General features: G+C 41.5%; 1 long non-coding RNA gene across 1 annotated transcript in view; it reads left to right on the top strand.

Annotated features, from left to right (window-relative positions):
• The window catches only part of LOC308634310, a 59,680-nt gene extending 49,983 nt beyond the window's left edge, over window positions 1-9,697 (top strand). Inside the window, exons 2-3 of the long non-coding RNA XR_014018994.1 lie at window positions 8,630-8,791; window positions 9,360-9,697. This is a non-coding gene — a long non-coding RNA (uncharacterized lncRNA). The remainder of the gene's footprint in view (window positions 1-8,629; window positions 8,792-9,359) is intronic.
• The last annotated feature ends 6,463 nt before the right edge of the window (window positions 9,698-16,160 follow it).

Here is a 16,160-nt window from a genome sequence, read left to right as displayed (position 1 = left end):
TTTTCATTTTCAGGTATGGGCCCCCAAAGTTTTGCTTCCATTATCTAAACCACTTTAATATGGATATACTATTACTTATAACCAAATATGTCCTAATTAATTCAGGTACTAACACCTCAGATACTGTCACTAGTAACTAACTCCTTCTTATTCTCCCGAGGAAAAGAGGAGTAACCTATTATCTATATAAACCTTTATCTTTGCTTTCTTTGAACATTTTTCTTATCTAAATTTGAGTTCTGCCAAGAAAATAACTGCCATCTTCCCGGCTACATCCTGTATATAATTACCGTTAACATATTAATAATGATTATTCTTTCCCTGGGAATTAATTTGCTGCTCACAAAGCTCCACTGATTAGGTGGGATCAGAAATTTATTGCTACTCTGTTTGGGAGACCAGAAGTCCAAGATCAAGTGTCTTCAGGGCTCTACTTCCTTAGGCATCTCTCCTAGCTTTGGGTAGCCTCAGGTGTTCCTTGGGTGGTAGAAGGCTATGTTCTTCCCAGTGTCACTTCGCATATCTTCCCTCTATGTGCACCTGTCTCTATGTCTAAATTTCCTCTTTTCATAGGACATTAATTTTATTGGATTGGAGCCCATCCTAACAACCTCATTTTAACTTGATCACCTTTGTAAGGTCCCTTTTCCCAAATAAGGCCACATTCTGAGGCACTGGAAGTTAGAAGTTCAACATGTTTTTTGGTGAGATGAAATTCTACCTATAAAAGTGAGATAGAGGAGATAGCTTCAGAGGATTATACAAGGAGATAAAAAGACATCAAATATAGGAAAGTTTTTTAAAAAACACCTTATCAAATACATAGTTTTGGAATTGTCTGAGTGTAAGAGGCCTATTTTGATTTGTAGGAGAATAGAAGGCATAAGTTCCTGACTGAAGTCACTTTATCTGCAGAGATATAGTGATGGACACGACAGAATCCCAGCCAGGTTTGTGAAACACAGACAGAGCCTGTGTTGCCTCTTTTTCTAGCCTGGATATTTCCATTACAACAATCTCTGTTTTGTTGGGTGATTTTTTTTTTTGAGGGAGTACACACAAAGCTTTGACTTATATTATTCTCATTGCATCCAAATGAATGAAATTTATGAAGCTTCTTGCACAGTGTGTTCTTTGTTTAGGGTGGGATGATTAAAGTGTCAGGAATATTTGCTTATTGAAAACAACTCAGGAAGGCCCTGTCTACCCAAACAGGCCTGAACCACAAGCCATGCCACACGATGGACAGCTGTGTCCTTTGACCTGCTAGAGCAGGAGTAACTTCCAGGTAAAGTAATTTCATACCTCGAAGGCAGCACTGGATTAAAAATCAGAACTTATTTCTAACATGGACTTTACAGTTCACTCCCACTGTAGGAGTTTAAATAAATCATTTAACTTATCTAGACTTCAGAGTCAATAGAACTTAATCCCAAAACAGTTCTTTTCTACCTCATAGGAATACTGTGTAGTTCAAAAAAGTGAATTCATGTGTAAACATTTTATAAATCATAAGATGATGTATACATGTGTATCAATAAAAATTTGTCATGTCTCCTTTGGATCAAATGATGACACTGAACTAGTAAGAAACACGATGAAGCAATGTTCTTATTATTCTCTATTTTCTCCCCAAGATCCACTTTCCTCTATAGTGTGCCCTCCTCCTCTCCTTGGGAGACTGAATACCAGAACTTTCTTACCTTGTGGTTTATACTTGGGTTTGGCCAATGAGAAATGCCTGGAAAATAAGATAGGAGGACAGAAATTGGGGGGTATTTATTCCTCCTTTCTCCTCCTGACTAAAGAGGTTCAGTTCAGTTCTTCTACAGTCACATCTCTGATTGACAGTCTGTTCGACAGCTGCCCCTCCAGCCCTCATTCGGCTTCAGTAGCAGCGCTCCCTCTCCTCATCTTCAGGTTGAGGAGAATAAGTTACCACCATGGCTGATCCTTGGCTCCTGTCTCTATAAATATTCCCTTCAACCCTTTGATTGTGCCACCTGATTCCTAAGCCTATTGATGCAGCCCCATGACCACAATGTGGACAATAAACAACCCCACTAAGCTGAGCGAGGGGGGCATGGTATGGGTTTTCTCTTGCTGTGGCCATTGGATGAAATGATTCTTCTCTTATGATAATGAACATCCTTGGATCTTGAAGAACTACAGGTATTTGGAGGACAGTGTCTTTAGGTTTACATAGTGGCAAGGTCTCTGCTTTTTCTTTCTCTGATACTTCCAGTTCCTCCCTACATTAGGGGGCTCCCCAAATTCAGTCTTCCTGCTCTCATGCTACAGGGAGGTGGCCTTAGATCTTTGTTTCTGGTCTCCACTCCTGACCTGGGTCTTCAGTGGTCCTCACTGACCCTCCACAGGGAACAGAGTCTCTCTTTCCTTCTCCACCCTGCATCCCAGCTTCCTGTTCCTGTTCTTGTTGCCAGGCTGGGAATCTTGGCTCATCTTAACATCTCTAGTTGCTCCTTAGGTGTGAGCTGCCAGCAGCTCTTCCTTGCTCCTTCACTTTATTTCTTGCATTCCTTAGGACTCGCAACATCTCAGTGTGGACCTCCCTATACCTCCTGAATTTCCACCACAGGATTGCCAGTTGGTCTTCCTTTCTACAGTATCTCCCCAATGCAGCCAACACACCTTTTCCATTTTAGTTGTCCTAAAATTTGGCTTTCATTGTGCCTCTCTTCTGTAGGAACACCTCCAATGGCTCTGCTGCCCATGAGACAAAATTTGAAATCCTGACACTGTTTTTGAAAGTCCTGCACACCCTGTTTCTTGACCCATTCACTCCCTAAACGATCTTGTCTACCCTTCTTACTGCCTTCTGACCATGCCAGGGGCTTTGCAGCATCCAATGATCCAGGAGTTCTCCTCCTGCCTCATTGGGTGATCCCCTAGTCACTCTTCAAAACCGAATCCCAGTGCTACCTGCTCTCTGAAACCTTCCATGATTGCCACAAGCCACACAGAGGCTTCTCTCCTTTCAAGCCCTCTCGCAAGTTCCCAGACACGTTTGCTAATTCCCCGTCTTTAATCAATATGACTTTAGAACATGGTTTGATTTCATATGTCTTTCCTAGCAATAGCCCCTTATCATGAATAAATAATGAATAAATACATATGTGAAATACGCCAGCTTATCCAAACTGCTGATCTTTAAGGGATTAGTTGTTCATCTGTATTTTGCCAATGAGTGTGTGGTATGGTAGGCTTTGGATCTAAGAAAGAACAATGATGATGAGGAGGATAAAAATTAAAATTCCTACCAATTTATCAACTATCTACTATGTGCCAGTGCTTCACAACATAATTATTTTTTTATCTTTATAGTCAACTTTATATGAGTATTGTCACTATCTGTACTTTATAAGCCAAGAATGAAAAGCTCAGAATGATTAAGTAAATACCCCAAGATGATACACCCACCTAGAGGCAAGGCTGAGTTTGAAACCAAGTCTGACAATGCTACAGGCTACCCTACTGACCAAACACCAGGCAGCCTTTGGAAGCTGGAGCAACCATATGTTTAGTGTGGTAAATACGCATGTGTAAACCATGTCTACTTTATCCCATTTCTAGCTAGGGTAAGGATCTTATTTTGACACCCCCACAGTATGCCTAGTATGTGACCTTGCATATAATCATCCCTCATGAATAGGTTAGTAGTTGATTCCCAGCTCTGAGCCAGTCCGTGCCTGGATTTCAAGTGTTTCTTGTAGTTTCAAGTGTTTACAATAGTTCTAGAGTTTCTTATTATGGCCAGGTTACATTATGAGTTTGAATAGGATTTTTCTTTTCATCCCACCCATATCATAAGCCCTTCAGTTTATGTAATTACTTGTCTCTGGAGTTCTCTCTCTGGAAATGGCTTTGTTCTGGGTCAGTTGGGCTAAGCTGAATATATTTCCCAGAATTTTCTTCCTTGTGTGGTTCCAGATGAGAACCGGCCACAAGACAAATCTGCAAGAGATGGGGAAGACAGAGGGAGCAGAAGCACCTTCCTGCAGATTGTTGGAGGGTGCCAGGCAGCTCCCCTTACCTCATGCTGATCTAATGGCTCATCCTGTTGGCAAGTGGAATGTCCTGGGTCTGTGTCCCTTCAGCTCCCACGCAATCTCCTCTTTCAGATTCTCTGAATCTCAAGCTTGCTGTGTGTGCAGTTTCTTAGAGATGGCATTAGCTCCTGTAGGTCCGCTACCTCATTGAAACTGGAGGCAGAGACAGATGTGGGTCTTACTCTATCCTCACTGGTTCCAGTTTCCCTATGACTCCAGGTGTGGGCTCTCCTCCACCTCAGTTCGAGTGTTCCTTCCTTATTTGCAGAACTGCCGTGACTTTAGCCCTCACCAGAGGCAAAGGCAACTTCCTATCATTGACTCCCCCTCCAGCTCCCATGGTTGTGCACATTCTTTGCTATATCACCCAGAGTGGCTCTGCTTCTCTAATTAAACCCTTGCTGATACATCCCTCTTCCTTGGGTCCCCAGGCTAGGATGCCCTTAGTTATTGGCTACCCACTAAAATTTGTTCATGGTAATTGGGCAAAGTCACTGTCAAAGCAAGAAGAAATTTAGGACTGATGATCCTCTCATACCTTCTCTCTTTCCTCCACTAAGACTATTCCTTTCAGAGTCAATCAAGAGCTAGATCCATCTGACTTGCAGTGAAACCCAGCTGAAGAAATCTCAGAGATATTCAAGTCCCCACTTGCCCAAGCAAACCCAGGCTGAACTCAGCTCTGACATCACTGCTTTGGGTGGTTGTGTGGCCACCCTGACTCCTTTCCACATATTCTCAGATGTCACTGGCCTCCAGGACACCTGTACATGGAACTGGGCTTGTGAACAATTGAAGGCCAACTGAAGCACAGGATTATTTAAATACTGTGATCCAAGGGACTCTAAAGACAGTTGTTGAAAAGTGTTGACCTTCAACCAGGTGTTTTAAAGCTTGAAATGTCACCACGACAGCATCATTCCTTTGGATTACTCTTCCTGACGTTTGTTACTAAGATGACAATATACCTTTGATGAAGGATCATTTGCAGAACACGGTCTCTGCAATCAGATAGTTCTGAACTCAAGTCCCATTTACCATACCTCTGAGACTACAATAAAATGTCATTATTCACTCTCTTCCAGTTGTGGTCTTCTTGCCTATTAAGATGGGGAAATGATATTCAATCTGGTATCCAAGGCAACAAATGTGAAAGTAACTAGGTCAACACCTGGCACAGAGGTGACCCTGGGGAAATGTTAGAGTCACTCATGATTTCCTTTTCTCAAACTGAGTAATGCATTGGGATTCCTAGTAAGGTGCTGGGTGGCATCTTCATTGCCTTCTCATTGGGATCTCGTGGGTGGCTGAGTGGGAGAGAGTCTGCTATAAATGTGCATGTGTGTTTTGTTAGGTTGGGAAGGGAGGGAAAGAAGGAAAGGGAGAGAGCATTAATAGTTCATTTTAGGAGAGTGCAAAGGTCATCAGGAGAGGAGATGATTAAGTTTGGAAAAACTGGTTTATTTCTATTCACCTTTCACATCTTCCATTGCCACTATCCTAATTCAATTTGTCTTCTCTCATATGGATTCCTCCAATAGTCTTACCTGGTTCTTTTTAAATTTTAATTGACACATAATAATTGCACATATTTATGGGGGTACAGTGTGATATTTCAGTTCATGTATTCAAAGTGTGATGATCAAATCAGAGCAATTAGCATCTTCATTACCTCAAACATTTATTATTTCTCTGTGTTACCTGGTTCTTTGGATTCTGATCTCATCTCTTTTTTAGTTGATTCCTTTTTGGAAGCCAATGATCTTTTCAAAATGTAGATCCAATCTTACTCAACCCTATGACCATTCCCATTATACATGGCATTTGATCAAAACCCTAATCACGTCTGGAAAGTGCTCCACACACTGGTCCCTGGCCTCCTCTCTCAACTTCATTGCTCTCCTCTCTTCCCTCTGTCCCTCACGACATTTGAGTCACATTAGAATCCTCCCAGCTTCTTGGACTCATGAGCTCAAGGCCTTACCCATGCCCTCCCCCCAACACATACACATACCCCGGCTCTTCATGTGTCCCCACTCACATTTCCTTCTTCTGGCTGACTCCTACCAACCTTCGCATCTTTGTCCACATGTGAGTTCTTCAGAGACGTTTCTGAGCTCACAAACAAAAATCAGGCTCCCCTCTTATTCTTCCTCATAGATCCCCCTGTATGGTTTTCTCCTTATAGCCCATCACATTTCAAAATTAAAGAATTTTGTGTGTAGTTTCCTTCTGAAGTGTTGCCTCCCTTACTGAGTGGGTACAGGACAGTCCATTCCAATTATACCATCACCAGCAATGCCCAGTACGCTCAGCCCCAGTGATGCTGGTCAATGATAAATGAGTGCATGCTCCAAAATAGAACCCTGGGTCCAGTCCATCTGTAGGAATTCACTTTTTGTTTCCTGACAGAGGAGTCAAAGTTCTTGATGTTGTGTCTTATAGAAGCCTTCCAGAAAACACCTTATTTTTTTGTCATCCAGAAAGAGAATAAACTAAAAAGAGTTCAGATCAGAATCAGTAGAACCAGATTAAACAGAAATTACAAATGTTTGAGGTGATGGGTTTGCTAATTACCCTGATATAATCATTACACATTGTATACATGTATGAAAACATCACACTATACCTTGCGAATATATACAGTTCTGTGTGTTCACCTCTTAATTGTTGTTTTCTACTTGTTCTCTTGAATTAAAGCATCACTTACACAGAGAAAACTGTACAAATGTTAAATGTGCAGATGGTGAGTTTTTCACATGCACATACCCATGGAATTATCCCTCCAAACAAAATCTAGAATAGTTGAGCATCTGGCAGGCGCCTTTGTAGCCTTCCAGTTCCACAACCCCCAACTCCATTCCAGACAAGAGAAACACTCTTCTCATCTCCTTCTCCATAGACCAGTTCTGGCTGCTTCAAAATCTCATAGAAATGAGACTGTACGGTGCATTTGATTTGGTGTCTGGCTTCTTCTTTTCAACATGTTTTGAGATCCATTCAGGTTGTGTGTAGCAAGAATTTTTTTTTTGTTTTGGCTTAATTTTGATTAATATTTCACTGAATCTATGCACTATAATTTGTCCATTTTAATATCATTGGACAATTAGTTGTTTTCAAGTGTGGGCAGTTATGAGAATTTATGTACATGTCTTTTGGTGGACATGTCTTTGGGTACAGAGGTAGGAGTAGAGTTGGCACATCTCAGCTGAATTTACACCTGGGGTAAGTTAGGGGTGGTTATCCACATGTAATAGTCTATTTGCTGGTAGGGATGCTTCATACAGCTTTTCTTTAAATGAACTTCAGGGGTTGGTGTTAAGGTCATTGAATTATTTGATACTGAGCCTATGGCAATGACAGGCCAGAACAATTTACAATCATCATCTGAAGAGGTTCTGCCATTGACACTTACTCAGGAACCATGATAATTCATCCCTAAAATATTAATCAAGAAAACATCACTTTATTTGTTTAAATCATTGACTTATTATTTCCAGGACACATTTTTCCAATTACAATAATCCTCAGGCAATTGGTTTGGCTATTCCTATAAATTGTTGCAGTTATTCCCGGTCTACCATTTATTCTCTGATTGATACTATCACCAATAGTAATATTGACTCCTTCATATCCCAGTCATGGGGGCCTTTCTGAACTAACTATGTAGTGACATTTTCCCTTTCTTATGGGAACAAATAGAGTTCAATACGCGGTGACCCTTAAATAACATTCATCAATTCCGTGTGCCTTTTTCTCAAAGATGAATTTATATTGAAGGAGGGAAAAATGTAATCCCTGCAGAATTTTTTGCTAAAAGTGTCCTCATCTAGAAAGAATGATCACTTGTTGTTTTCAAGTTCCTACTGGAGAATTCATAAACATTAGTGCTATATGAGGCAAGAAAAAAACCCCATTCCTGCCCCAGGATAGGTAATGCAGTTAAGTCTTCTATCGAACTCCAGAGGTTTATCATCTTGGGAGGTTGTGACTTCCCAGACAGAGGAGAATGGACCCTTCGCACGAGAGGGAAGCATGTGAGAAGAACCCCATCAGGCTTTGAGCAGGAGTGAAGAGACAACTGCATTGTTTGGTTTGTGTGCTAAAACATCCTTCTCATTATGATTAGAAGTACTCCGAGAAAGGAAAGGGGCCATCACATTTGCCTAAATTCTGAAACAGAATTAAATGACCTTCTTTAATTCTCCTGAAATATCTACCAAGGACATATCACCACCATTCCCTAAATAAAAATTTGGAAACTGAAACTCAATGAATTTGAGTATTTTGCCTGCAGTCACCCAGCTTTGAACTTGGGAGTGGAGATTTGAACCCAAGCTCCACAGCCTCCAAAAGGGTCTGGGGAAGAGTAGTTTCCAACACAGGGTGACACCCTCGCCTCCTACACACCACCTTGTTAAGCTCATCTGTAAATATCAAGAAGTACACCTTTACCACAGGAGGAGATGAAACAAATAAATAAGGGGGAGGAGGAAATGGAAAATCAAACTCCCACTGGGGTCTGGCTATTAACATGTCTGTCCTGTTCCTACACTCAGATAGGTCTGACTCTGAGACTGCCACGAAGAGGAACCAAAAATGACCATGAATTGAAACTCCTCCATAGGAAGGTGCCGCCATGAGCTCAAGAGACCACAACCCTGCGAGGGCTGCAGCACATCGTCACGGCTCCTTCCAGCCGGCTGCTGGGAGGATGCTGGGTAGGTGGTTTCTTGTTCTTATGAGCTACCTGACTGCCAAGGCCAAGCTGGGCTTTCCTTTGTACAGATGAAGAGACTGGAATGTACAAGTCTCTTCCATCAGGGGTTTGTTTTGAGGTACTGACTGTGGAAGAGAATCCCAGGTGAAAGGAACATGGGGAGGGATTTCAGTTCAGCCAAGCCCTCATCTCCTTTACCTCATCTCCTATTGGTTCTCCTTTTTACTGGCTTTTTTGCTGCTCCACGAACATGCCAAGTATCTACTACCTCAGGACCTTTGCATGTGTCCTTTCCTCCAATTGGAATCTTTTCCCCTAGATACTTCATGGCTTGCTTCTTTTCCTCTCCTCTCTCATGCTTTTCCTCAAATGACCCTCTTGCAGTGAGACCTTCCATAATACCCTTTCCAGTGACAATACATGCACTCATACACATTCCTTCCCCACTTCCTTGATTGATTTTCCCCCTAGCACAACCACCTTATAATCTGCTCTACATTTATTGTCTTCTCTTGTCTTTGACTCTCCTTTCACTTGAGGGTAAGGATTTGTCTCTTTGGCTCCCCTAGTTTTCCTGCACCAAGAACAACATGCAGCTGGAACTCAATAAGTACATTGAACAAATAATGCAGAAGAAGAAGAAGAAGAAGAAGAAGAAGAAGAAGAAGAAGAAGAAGAAGAAGAAGAAGAAGAAGAAGAATCATCTTAGCTCCTCCATTTACTGAGCAGGCAACCTTTATCAAGTTAATTATTTTTGTTAAGTTCATTTCTGCAACTGAAAAATTGAGATGGTAATCCCCCCACCCCTTGTGAGTTTTTCATAAGATTACAAATGTACGCACTCAGCACAATACTTGCATGAACTCAGTAAGAGTGGGCTTAATGATTTACATTGTGAATCAATAAAAGAAATGAAATTACATTAGCAAAATTTGTAGACTATTTCCTATGGGTCAAGCCTCACACTAGGCATTTCCCCTTAACCACACCATTTAAGGTGTATACTATGATTACCATCACCCTTGTTTTAGGACTGGTGCAACTGAGTGGTAACTTGCCAGAGGCTATATGAGGAGCAATCAGAGACTGAATTTGAAGTCAGACCCATCTTTCTCCAAAGCCTGTATCTTAACCACTATACCATCCTACCTCTGTGGATCAAGGAGGCACAATTCATATAATACCAACCTGGGAGAATCTGTGTAAGTAGTGAAACCTCCTTTTCACAATTTTTAGTTTTTAAACTAGTGAGGACCTTTGTGGATCAAACACAAGGATGATTCATTCTAAACTGGGATCTTCATTTAGAGGCCAAGTTTATTGATGAACTCAAGCCCTGAACTACTTTTGGCCATGAAATATTACCATAGAGGAGATATTTAGAAAGTGTTTTATTTAGTCACACTTTATATGAACATGTATATGTATACCATTTTTAAATAGAAAGCAGTGTCATTTAGTTTCCAAAGTTGAGTGGAAACAAAAACCTGGGCCGTGTAGACACACCCTATACAAAGCACCTGCTTTTGAGGCTGCTTCATATATTATTATCCTGTTTTTCTCATGAATTGTCTTCTACTGCTTGTGCACTCCTGTGCACCTAGTATATCTCATAACCAGCAGTCTTTCATAGTCTATTTTAAGTTCGATCGTTAAAGTGTGAAGTTTTGTTCATGAACGAGATCAGTGAGGCCACGTCTTCTCCATTCATGGTGCTTGTTCTACGAGCCACTGCACACTCAAAGGGGAGGCGCACAAGACTTTCCAAATCATCTTTAAAGGTTTTCAGTTCCCTTTTTTCTTTTTTTGGTGTCTATTGCCTTCCCAGTAATGGCTAAGACACTGCCAGTTTGTCTTGCTTCTTTTGATTTCTCCGGAAGGCCTTATGGCCCAGTTCAGTTGGGACCAGGTTCTAAATTCCCCTGGGTTTAATTTGGCTCTTTTTCTTGCAAGGAACAAAAGCCTATTCAAGCCAACTCAAGACAAAGGGCTTTTGCTTATTATACCATGTCATGTTATTTTTTTTTTAACGATAAAGGAATGTTCATGGAAATCCAAGAGCAGGCGTCCTATAAAATCTTGGCCTTAAGGAGCCCAGAACTTAAAGGTGGTTCCAAGCTGAGTGCCGTGGTACATGCCTGTAATCCCAGTGGCTCAGGAAGTTGAGGCAGGAGGATTGTGAGTTCAAAGCCAGCCTCAGCAATTTAGTGAGGTGCTAAGCAACTCAGTGAGACCCTGGCTCTGAAAAAAATATATTAAAAAGGGATGGGGATGTGGTTCAGTGGTTAAGTGCCCCTGAGTTCAATCCTCAGTACCAAAAAAAGAAAAAAAAGAAAAAAGATGGTTCCAGACTATAGGCCTTCAGCAGCAGGTATTCATGGATTAGTGATTTCTATGGTTCAGCAACATCCCACCTGTTTCTTCTTCTGGTCCTGGAAATAATTGATGGTTATTTGTTTGTTTTAAGTTCAGGGACCCAAGAGGGGATCTAATTGGTCCATTTCATCTTTCAGCTTTTGGACCTTTTGCCATTGGCTCAGATGCCCAGGCTAGGCCCAATCATGCATGACTTCCTGGGTCTGTCCCTTCAACCGAAATCACTGGCAAGGTGGATCCCCCCAGAAAGGCTGTGGGTGGGTTGGCACAGCGTTGACCTTTTCAGAATACCATCTTGGCAGACACTGAGGTGCATGCCAAGTCATATAGTGGTATTTCAAGGTAAGATGATATTATATTGATACAGACACAAGTGCAACTCAGAAATACATCTGCAAAGTTGCATGCATGTGTCTCTGTGATGGGTGTGCTTCAAACATAAAACAAATTTGATGATTTCTTCATGATCCATTTTATCTAAATATGTATTCTATTGTCTGATAAGCCCAGCTATCAACATCTCATGACTTCCTCAGGCAGGGCTTCCCAGCCTTGATAAGCTGAGCACTCTGAGCACAATTCCAGCCAATGCCATCAGTAGAGATTTCAAAGTGAAACTAACCCAAAGCTGCATTAACCTTTGCAGCTCCCATCAGTCGAGGTTTTGTTGTGACTAAGCTGCTCAAAACCTTGATGCTTTAAACACAGGTAGGATAGATATCTATATGACTTCTGAGTTCCCTCATGCCAAATAAATCATACCCATTGTGTTGGTGACCTCTTTTCTGAGGACTGTCTCACTTCCATCCCAGACTTTGAAGAATAAGGGACATTTGATTGGGATATATTTTTTTAAACATTTAATTTTTTTTTTTTAGTTATAGATGGACACAAACCTCTTATTTGTATGTGGTGCTGAGGATGGAACCCAGTGCTTCACACATGTAAGACAAGTGCTCTACCACTGAGCCACAACCCCAGCCCCTTGGTGGGGATATTTTGATCAGAGTGAGAATTTTAAGGTGCAGGGGTTGAGATCCAAGTCTGTATGTGCTGCTGTGATGGGTGGGCGGGTTGTAGTGGTATGTGTTGCAAGTGGCCAATGTAAAGGCAGAGAGTGTGACAGAATAGGCCTGTGTTACAATTCTCGTGAACCAAAACCCCTAGACAAAGACCAAATCCTTGGGTTCAAGAATTGTCTGAAGACAATTCAACCCTTGGATGCAGGCATTATGACCTGCATTTACAGCAACCACGCTCTTTTTTTTGAGCCCCAAGCAGAAGACTCTCTTTCTTGTCACTGGAGGTTGACAGCACTCTGGCTGTGCTTTACCTATGCCCCATGATGCTTTCTACCTGTATTTTAAAATCTGGACCATAACATGAAACAAAAATCAATGAGAGTGGGGCAGATCAGTACCTAATTCCCTCTTCCCTTTGAGTGGAAATTTCTCAGACAAAGTAAATGTCTGATTCATTCTGATGTTTTGGCTATGCCTTGGGACATTTAACAAATATTTGTTGGATGAATGAGGGTGAGAACCTAAATTCCTTTTGAGTCACCAAAAGGATCATGATGCGTGTTGTCATGTGCATGGTGGCAGCATTTGGAGCAGGAGGAGTATCTGAGATGGATCATTGCCCATTGAAGCTAAAATCCCTGTCCTGTTCTTTAAAAGTGTTAAAATGTCTCTGATGCAGTTACTGTAGAAACACCATCAGGATACCTTGTAACATGGGGAGGGGTGGACAGGCACCACTGATTACCGTGGAAAAGGAAGAATTCTTAGGGGCAGATTAGAAAAGTTCTTTGAGTGCAGAGAAGGAGGAGACAAAAGAGAAGCCTGCAAAGAGAAGGATCCTCAGGAGGAGCCTACCATATGCCAGGCCCTCCTATAAGTACTTTACATCCATTAACCCATTCCACACTCACAGCAGCCCTAGGTGGAAGGTGCTCTTACCCATTTTACAGATGAGTCTGGTGCAGAATGGGGCAGATGTACTCCTCTGGATCCCTGGACTCCTTTCTCACTGGGTTTTCCTTTTTCCCTTGCTTTCACCCCACCCCCACCCTTCCCAGGACACCTTGCATGGCCAAGATGAGGCAGTGATTGCTTCTGGTTTCATGCTGGGTGTCCATTTTGGCTCCATACTGGCCTCTCTGAAGTAAGCCACGGTTATTAATAGTCTTCAAAACAGTGTTGGAAAGATGGACGAATCAATTTCCGGCTGATATTCAGAGCTCCTGAAAGCATAATGCTGGTGCAATATTTTTCAAAACAAAACAAAACCCTCCTTCACAGGTGTGAGAATAGAGAGAGGCAAGGTGACGGAAGAGGTCAGACAGCCCCATCCTGCCTCCGCTGGATCTAGTAACTTCTGTGCCAGCTTGACTGACCTATTTTTCAATTGTGTCAGATGAAGTTCACTGCCTGGAATCTGCTCTGACTGTCAAAAACGCTACTTTAAAACCTCCCATATTATTTATTTGGCAAAACAATTCCTACTTCCCTGGAGGGTCCCTTTGTTCCACACCTGTTTTTATCGTGGATGTTTTGGTTTGACAATAAAGAAAACCTTCTCTCTAGTAGCTGGAGAACATGTCTAAGACAAAGAAGTTTAGTCAATGGCAGGAAGGTTTGGTTTATTTCTAACAGACTGAAAAAAATTACTCTTCCAGGAATTTAGGTACCCTCTGTCCAAACTGCCCACAGAAAAGCAGAGATTACACAATTCTTCAGATATTTTTAATATATTTAGCCAAAGTGGATAATTAAGGTGGCATCCAGAATTCTGGTTAAATATTTCACAATATTATGACTTTATCCTTGTGTCCACATGCCTGCAAAAGCCTGGTATACATTGGCACTCAATAATTACTTGTGGAATGAATGAATGAATGAATGAATATAAAAAGTCTAGCAAGGTATCAATCATAAATGTTGAAAGTAATTACTATCTCTTTAAATAGCTGCATGTTCTAGTTTCTATTATAAATATGTATTAGTTTTATAATAATAGTTTTAAAATGTAACCTCAAATTTCCAGGAAATTACTGATTTGGAGCTAAAATGAGGGCAAAGACAGGGGTTTTGCCCCCTTTATTATGGCCAAGATCAGCTGTATTCGTGTTGTATGCTATAGTCCCTAAGGGTAAGTTTCTGGAAGACTGGGACTTTTCAGAATCTGGATCAAGGCAGTACTTTCTAGTCAATGGGGGGAAGAAACTACTTTGTTCTCTAAGCACAGGGCTTTTCAGCATCACAAGATTTTAGAGGGCTCTTTGACTAATTAGTTTTCCAATGAAGGACTGAGTCCATAGAGGTGGTTGGCTCAGAGTTAGTCAGTGATGGATTTAGCATTAGCACCCAGGTCTTCTAGCTTTAAGCACATTTGTTCCTTTCATGATGTGTCAGTCAGAGACCTGTGAAGAAACCAAAGGCATAGTCAATTGGGTAATTAAGAAAATTTTAATAAAAGTGGTCAGAGTAGGAAGCCAAGTACCATAAGTCATAAAAAATATGGAGAGCTGTTATGCCCCTAGGCTTGAGGGGGATAAGCCTTGGAGTAGCAATATAATCCATAAAGAGCAGGGGTACCCCTAGTGTCTTACCCCAGGTGACTGACCTCACCCTTCGGTGGAGGGACACAACCGATCTGTAGAGACCCATCAGCTAGAGCTCAGAACTTGGGAATAAATAGCCCACCCTCATTCTTCTCCCAAAGGGAACCTGAAGGTCAAGGGAGCTTATTGATGCAGTTCAAGGAGGTAGGTCCCAGAGGAGTGCAAAGTAGAGTGAGGAAGGGTGGACAGTAGATAGGAGGGGCCTATGGAAAATACCCAGCACAGTTGCCTTCTAAAGGAGAAGACCAGTTCTATCATTGCCCTTATATCAGCTTCAAATCAGCAATCACTTGGACGCCTGAAGTTACAGTTTTAAAAACTATTATTATACAAATAATACATATTCTTAAGAGAAAAACGAGAACGTTCAGTTATTTAAAAAAAATAATTGCTTTTTACATTTATGATTTATACCTTTCTAGGCTTTTAAAAGTCATTCATTCATTCCTGCCAATGAGTGCCATTCTCTTTTAGGTATATGAATATAAGTGTAAACAAAGTTAATAAACATGCCTTCCCTCAAGGAGCTAACTCTCTAGTGGGGAAAGGAGGAGTTACAATAAACAAAATAAATAACCCAAGTGATAGAACATGAGATAATGATTAAGTTGTGAGAAGAAAAAAAAAGCAGGGAAATGAATGAGAGTGTCACAAGAAGGTATTGCAATTCTAAATAAGGTGTCCAGGGAGGTGTGAGTGTGTTTGTGTGCAAAGGAGAGACAGAGCAAGAATAAGCAATGGCTGCCATTTGTAGGGTTTTCCTCCAGCTAATTGCTGAGTGTTCAGGTAATGGGGAGTGTAGGTGGTGTGACTTCCCCCCTCCCTCGCAGTTTCAAAATATCTCTCATTAGATTTTTTAAAGGGCAAAGCTTTCTCCACTCCCTATATTAGCCATTTAAAAAGTGTCATGGGGAATCCACTGTGTAAGTTTATTATCCAACTGTGCAGTGTGTTTGTGTATCCCTTTTTAGCAATGACTTGGGGGAAGTCATTTAACCTCTTTAGCCTCAGGTTCCTCATGTGTGAAAATGAGGGCTTGGGTGACAATGAAAGGAAGTAAGATTAGATCTGTGAGAGATCTAGTGCCCAGCACATCATTGGAGATGTGTTGATGGTAGCTCCTTGCTTTGGGCAGGCATGTTCTCATCAAACTGCAGACCTCAGGAAGGGAAAGTTGGCCAAACAGTCTGGTGATAGTAACAGCTGGCATCAACTGACCTCTGTACCTTTTACAGGTATCATCTAGATAAATCCTCAGATTTTAAGATAAGGAAATGGAAGCACAGAGTCCCCTTGCATGGGTAGTGGATGAATTGTAGTCTGATTAACATCAAAGCCCTGTTCTCTTTATCAAAGCCCTTTACTCCTC

The sequence above is a fragment of the Spermophilus citellus genome (genome assembly GCF_964194105.1).
Source record: "Spermophilus citellus genome assembly, chromosome: 15".
Lineage (NCBI taxonomy): Eukaryota > Metazoa > Chordata > Mammalia > Rodentia > Sciuridae > Spermophilus > Spermophilus citellus.
Note: the sequence above shows the minus strand (reverse complement) of the source record. Positions and strands in the feature narration are given on the sequence as shown.